This window comes from Agelaius phoeniceus, chromosome Z, assembly GCF_051311805.1.
Source record: "Agelaius phoeniceus isolate bAgePho1 chromosome Z, bAgePho1.hap1, whole genome shotgun sequence".
NCBI lineage: Eukaryota > Metazoa > Chordata > Aves > Passeriformes > Icteridae > Agelaius > Agelaius phoeniceus.
This window is the reverse complement of record NC_135303.1, coordinates 80,546,118-80,553,770: the sequence shown is the minus strand read 5'-3', so window position 1 is coordinate 80,553,770 and position 7,653 is coordinate 80,546,118.

The window sequence follows — 7,653 nt, the reverse complement described above, 5'->3', positions numbered from 1 at the left end:
CTAAAGAGTTATTAAACTTTAAAAGATTGCAAAGGAAAGACACTTCACATAGTGTAAAAGCAGTCTTTTACAAAAGCAGTATTATAAGAAAAGCCATTTGCAATTAGAGAGCAAGCTCCCAGCCTAGCACCACACTTAGCATTAACAGAAATGTTAGGTGGAGATGGGCACAGGTAGACCTCACACCAAAGCCAGGGCTTGAGAACAGCATGGCTGCATCTGTATTGGAGGCTTAGATGGGAGATCATGTAAATCAGTTGCCTGAAACTTAGAGGCCATGGAGCAAAGAGTGCTGTGTGGGCTAACTCGCTTTTTGCAAAGCTGCATACAGCTGCTGATGTGCCCCAGCAGGCTCTCAGCTCCTCTGCAAGCTGGCAAGGGGACGAGACCAATGAAGGGTCAGGGCCAGAACAGCAAAGTAGGCACTCATGTTGTCACCAAGGTGACTAAAGAAAGGAGTTTTTCACAAGCGTGGCAGCTCGCTGCCTGTCACTGAAGGACTGCTCTCCATTTTATACTTGTTTCTCAAAGAATTTGTCTACAGGATATCCTCAAAACTATCTCACTCTCTGCCATAGATGGAGGTTAGCACTTGCATAAGTGGATCTTTCCCTTAAACCATGGGATGTTCAAGGGCATCCTAAACAGTGGACAGTACCCCAGTGTTCGTGTTCACCTTCTGTCCTGACAGTCAGCTAGAGATAGAAGCACTTAGAAATTCAGTCAGCAATATGGCAAATGATGGCTCCTACAGACCAGGCTACCTTCTAGAAATTATTTTCACACAGAAAAGCATCAACATGGAAAGATATTCCCATATCTGCTATGCCTTACTGAGTCTCTGGTCTCAAGTTCTGGTGCAGTGTTCCCTAAAGACCAAAGCACGAACACTGGAATGGAACTGGGAGCGGCCCAAAGAGGTCAGGTTATTGCCCCCAGACTTTGGAAATGTCTATGTACATATTCATGGCCTAGTTTCATTATTTCTACAAGAACTATTTACCCAGGAAAACAAACACATCTCTTCAACTCTGCTGCAATGTCTGAATAAAAGATCATTTTTCAAACAATGTGAAAATATTACCTCAAAGAAATTCAATGAGTTTTCTGCCTGACCCTGCAGCATTTCTAGCTGGATTTCACAAGGTCATGTCTCATCTATTTCCTCCTATATCTAATTTCTCGTACTCAGAAAAACTGTGTTATTCTCCCAATTCAACCTCTAACTCCCCTCTTAGAGAAGCCCATGTTCTCACTGCAAACCTCTGCTGAAGAAAAAAATCTAGGGCTGCAAAGGGGAAAGAACACAAGGGAACAGAAAGGAAGGGGGCAAACACCACAACATTTTCTGAGCGATAAGAAAAACAAATCAAACAGATCTTCAATTTAAGTGACTTCTCCTGGTGTTTTCCATATTTCCTATGTACAGAGATGGGAAAAGCTGTTCATCCTGTCCCATAAAATTTGTATCTGTGGACTGTCACCACCAGTGACAGTTTCAGTTCTTCAGAAAACACATAGCAAGAGTTTAGTGCACTACATCCCTCATCTCACACTGGTCTTAGCATCAGCTGTCTGTGTTCTGACAAAATCTGGGGTTTTAAGAGCATAAAGTGATACTATTCGCTAGACATTTTTCCCCCTCAAAGTCCTCCTGAAAACAAAGCATAAGAGAAATCTTCCACCCCTACACAGCAGATGAAAATTTACTATGAGGATGGAGCAGGAGGAAAACACCCCTTGCACTTAATTTAATAATTCAGAGAGCTGTTTTTCCCTCATATATGCTCCCTATGAAAAGGGATATTAAAAAAAAAAAAAAAAGACAACTTTAAGCACAAAGGCTATCTGAATGGCTTCAATACTGAGCTGCTCTGATACATCCTGTGGCAATAAGAAAGTGACCCTTAGAACATCCTATACCTCACTGGGCTGTCTGAGGACAGGGGAGGCAGTGCCACTGGCATGGCAGCAGTGGCAGGCAGCCCTGCATGCAGCCAGGCCTCTGTCACTTGTGCTCTGCCTCCCCAGGGATCCCATGCCTCTGCCTCCTCCCTGGCTGCCACTGCAGAGCTGAAGGAGGTGTGGGACTGAAAAGCAGAGTCAAGACTTGGAGAAGAGGGACTGAATCAGCATGGAGGATTCTGTGGAATGGCAGCACCTGTGAAGAAAAACTATTTATGTCCAAGGATTGGTCAAGTAGATTCGGGGTTTATGAGGAAGAGTTTGGAATCAGCTTCCATCTTCAGCTGCTTTGTTGAATGAACAAAGTCAGGCATTCTTTCTGTTATGCAGAATTTTCTACTTCCTTGAGTTTAATTAATAATCCAGAAGTTTCTACCCTCTTGCTTGTAGCCCATAGTAATGATTGGCCTGGAGCTAAGGATGGAAACCCCAGCTCAGGACCTTTGTTTTCAGAACAGTCTCATCACTTCTTTAGGCCACAGGATACCTGGAAATTAACTTAAAGCATCTCACTTTTAGATGCCACATTGGATTTTATCCCCATTGAGAGCCCAGCAATGTCTCGGGCAGACAGAAGCATGACTACAGGCCTACCTCAGCCCAATTACAGCATAAACACATTCCCCTGAACAAAAAAAAAACCAGCTCTTCTTCCAGGGCCTGAAATGCTCAAAAAGTGAGTTTCATCTATCACACAGTGAAGGACCAAAATTATGGAGAAAGTAAATCCCATGTTCCATGCTTGTAGGGCACCTTAGCAGCAGAAGAAGGAACAGGAACCAACCAGAAATGCTGCAGACAGGCATCCATCACTCAGTACTCAGCCCCCTCACCTGATCACGAAAGGTGGGTGGAAAGGCAGCCACCCTTTGCACAGTAGCCTGCTTTCCAAACCAGCCTCCAAGGGAGAGGGAAGGAAGTACCAGCTGAATAAGAGTCTGAGCTGGTCTGTGCCAGGAGAGAGTCACTCATCCTCTGTAATACTGCCTGTAATGGAGAGCACCTCCTGCACCAAAGCACAGAGCCTGCAGCAGCCACCACTGTGAGGCCACAGGGGGATGAATGCAGGGGAGGGATGGCAGCATTTTGGCCACGTGTTCTTGTTCTGCTTCATCAGCCTGGCCCACAGTTCATCGCTGGACCATGAGCATCACTGCACATGAGCTGCCACCGCCACTTTATACTAAAATGTCTGTCACATGGCAGTGTGAGACCACAGTCTCTCATTTGCAGTTGCTGCCTAAATTACTTCCATCACTGTTGAAGTTATCCAGCAAATTAACTCTCTCTTGGTACCCATAGGCACCGGAGCACGAGTGAGAGAGGGATGCTGAGGTCTGAGACAGGGAACAAGACCAGATTTGGATTCCCCAAAACATCACCCAGCAAGACATGCTGGATGCTGCATCTGTGCTTAGCTCTTCTGTGAGAAACGGGCACTTCTGGAGTGCTCACAACAAGTGCCTCCTGTGAGGCACTTGTACCCCATAGCTTAACAGATATTCTAGATAAAACACAGGATAAAATACCTGTCATTCCACACAACTAACTCAGCTGGACTCAGATGTGGGATCCTGAGTACCTGTAAGCATACCTAGAGTGCAGGAGGCAGCAGGCTGTGCCACAGCTGATTCCCCAGCTGCAACATCTGTCAGCAGCAAGGAAGCTCATACTGCCTGCCTGCAGGCTTTGGGTGCTCCCTGGGAACCATCTCTCAGAAGCTGGGACAGGCTCTGTTACAGGCCTCTGGAAATACACTTTGCAGGGCCCATCTGCTGTGCTGGCCTTTCTTGCATGGGGACAGAAGGTCTAATAATGTGTCTATATGAGGCAACTGCTAGAAACTGAAATTTTCCTTTACAGGTTCCACAGACTTATTTCAATTTACTTCCAGACAGCTTGCTGGTAGAGCTCAGCTTCCTGAAAGAGGTAATGTTGCTGAAAACACAGAAGATTGGAAGATAACATCCTGCCTCACAGAAAAACAAAGGGACAGAAAAACTTCAAAAAGAACAAAGCAAAGCAATAAAGATCCTTGATAAACAGTGATAACTAGCATCAAACAAGTCTGATAATTATCAATCAAAGTAAGTCACGTTGTTTGATTAAAACAGCATCTGAAAGCTGCCTCATTGGGAAAAGGTGGAGGGAACTGGGTGCACCCCTAACCTGGGTTCCTTCCCAGTGCACCCATTCCTAGCTCAGACTGTGTGCAGAAAGTTGGGATTCTCTGGCTCTGCTGCTTTCTCCAGGGCCTATCCTGGGACAAACTTCCAATCTCTGCAGAATCTGAGCCAGTCAGCCTTGCCCAGGATTACCAGCAGTTTCCATGAGGCACAGAGCTGTGCTTTGTGGCTCTGTACAGTTGTTTCACAGGAAACAGCTGACATGTGCTGTGGGGTTCCCTCTTCTCTTAGATATTTCTCAAATTCATGAAGTTCAGCCCAAAAGTGGGGCCAGTTTGGCATTCATCAAAGTCCTTTCCACAAGTGCTTTGTCCTCAGCCTGGCAGACTTGCAGGAAGGCAGCCAGGCACACTGCATTGGTGCCTGGATTTCTTTCAGACACAGAGTGAGAAAAAGAATAAGAATTGTATCTCATCTTATTTAGAACAGTAGCACATTATCACTAAGGACAGGAATGAACAAAGCCTGGGAGGGAAAAAGGATTTTCTTTGCTGCAATGTACATTTCTCACATCATAGAGGCCCTGTGCCACATGAAAGCTCAACCCTGCACATCTGTAATGTGTGAATGACCTTACATCTCCAAAGAGGCTTTTTAGGTGACTTGAATCAATTAAGATATGGAATTGCACAATAACTAGTGAAATTCCTCCAGCTCTACTGAAGGCAAACTTCGCCGCTAGGGAGCACCAATAGACAAAGGTTTTTAGAGCTTTTCTGTGTTGAAATCAAACCATGACTATAAACTACAAAATGCATTTAACAACGTTACAATAAATATTTTAAATTGCAATTTTTTATAACTACCCACTGAGAAACTAGATGAATCAGAATTAATGGGGCAAGAGATTTTAGTTTATTTGATCACTAGGCAAGTCCTGTAAATGGACACCTACTAAGAGCTCTGCTGATTCATTTCTGCAATTCATGGATAATTTTTTTGAAGTTTCAGTATGATTGGTAACTTTATCATCATAAAAACCCCACAAATACCAGGCAATGAAAGAATCTTTCTCTACCAGAGATGAACTTTCTAGGTCAAATCCAAAGTACATTACAGAGCCAAGAGAACAAACAGCTTGTTTTTTTCTGTGGCAAATCAAGATCAGAGGTGCCTGTCAGTGTTTGGCAGTGACTCAGAGACGGATAAAGAAAATTCAGAGCTGTAGCTCAAATCCCAGTTCACACAGCAGAACTGCTTGACCAGAGATATTTGCTAACAGCTCACCCTGTACACCTTCAGTTCCTCTTCCTCTTCCTGGCACCACAAGCCCTCCTTATCCTCTCCGTCTCTCTGAGTTGGACACAAAACATCAGCGTTGCTGTAAGCACCTGTGCAGAGTGGGGAGGCATTAAGGATGTGTCAGACTGTGCTCTGGCTGCTCTGCCTTTATCTGTATGCTCCATCAGCCAGGTGGCACCAGGGTGTTCAGGGGCCTCATGACAGTGAAATGAAGGCAAGGGCTCAAGTCAACAGAACTTTTTCTACTAAATGGCTTTGTGGATAGAGATCAAAGCATAAAATAAATCAATCATTAAGGTAATATTTCAAATCTTCTGTTTCTGACACTAGAAGATGGGATTAGGCTTGATCATTCAGGGATTCAGGAACCACTCAAGTTGCCAGTCTTCCTAGTCTTCATTCTCCCAACAACCAGGACATGCGCCATTTGAGACACAGCCTTGGCATACCTCAGACCAATTCCCACAAAACAGAGGAGGTTCAAATGGAGGCTATTCTATGGCCACTGCTCAAAGGGGAACTCCTCTGTGTTTGAAGGCACGGCTGCAAGGACATCCTCCAAAGAAACATGCTTGTGCCATAGCTGTCAAAAGATGGGTGATGCAAAGCTCTACAGGCCTGATGCAGTGGATGATGGCACTCTGAGCACTCTTGTGTAAGCTGTAGTGGTTATTTCATGGAAACTAGCCTGCATTCATCAAGCCTGCCAGGATAGCCCATCTTCAGTTGGATTAAGGCTCTCACCTTCATCAGTGGCATGTTATTTCTTACCTTGTCCTTCCCAACAGTCACATCACTGTAGTAAATGTGCTCTAAATATCACAAGAAGGCGTAATTGAATTCAGTAGAAAAGCTCCTGCTCACTTGTATATTGCAATGACCCTTAAGGTGACATTCATGATCACGTATAGAGGGACAGCTTCTGTGCTGTGGTGCTGCTGGGCTGGCCAGGGGTGCCTACCCCAGCTGAGGGTCCCTTAGTCCACCCGAGCACTGTGGGTTTGAGGCAAATGGGACTGGAAGAAGTGGGGCAGCTGAGGGGAAATTAAACTGAGAACAGTAGTTGCATACCTGAATTATGCTTGATACACTCTCCAAAGCTGGATAGGAGAAACCATACAGAGGGTGAAAGTCTTGAGGGTTTCTGGGCATTGTATGGACTACAGAAAGCAGAAATTAAACAATGCCCTATGTTGGTAGATGATGCTTCCCTTTTAATGCAAGAACTACTAATTCCTGTTTTAGGATCCTGATTTCTCACCTACCTTTATAGCCATAGCACCCATGTAAGCTCCCCAAAGCTCTTGTGAGCCACACTCTCAGTGGAACAAACAGACAAAATCTGGCATCAGGCAAGAGTGCATGAAAGGAGCCCTGAGCTGTGAGGGGTCCCAAGGTCTCTGTTGCAACTCTGCTGTGATTTGACCAGTGGTATGTCTGAGCAGACCTAAAAATCAAACCATGGCTCTTGTCAGCTGAGGTGCAAATGCTTATCAGGCCTCATGAACACTCTTCTGGGAAGATGCTCCTCTGGCTGGTACATATATGACCCAGTCTATAGATTGCAGGGCACTGCCAACTGCTAGAGAGCTGAAGATCAGCCTCAGCTTTGCACAGAGCCTGTGTCTGACAGGACTGCCTGTCCTGCAAGGTCCCAGAGCCAGCAAACAAACAGGGGGTGAACTGCCAGGTGCACATGCAGGCTGCTGACCTCTGCTCATTTGCACTCATGTGCTGAAATAGCCCTGCATGCACCAACACACCCTGTGTGCAGGGCTGCTGACCATCAGCTACAGCATCTGCTCACAGTTAGCCTTCTTCAAACAAAGCATTGTACAGATCCTACTGCATTTTTCCAAGGACATGGACTCCCCTTTACTGCAACCACCCCGAGGGGAAGAAAGGAAATGGACTAAACTCTCTGCCAAAGCTTTCAGTTCTCCTGGACAGCTCCAAGCCCCCATCCCAGCAGCAGGATCTGGTCCTGGAGACAGGCTGTGTTTCCAGACATCAGCTGCTGCAGGACAATGCTGTTTGCCCAAGCTCCAGCCCTGCTGAACCTGCATTTTGAGAAAGGCCCAGCTGAACAGGAGGCAGCCCTGACCTGGTGCTAATGAACCCAGTCACAACTGCTTCGCTATAAAACTGTTTCAACACCATTCAGCTCAGATGAGATATTTTCATTTCATGCTGGTGCAAGTGGGAAATGTTGAACTCTAATGTGCCTGCAGTGATTGACAGGCTCACAAGGGGATCCAAA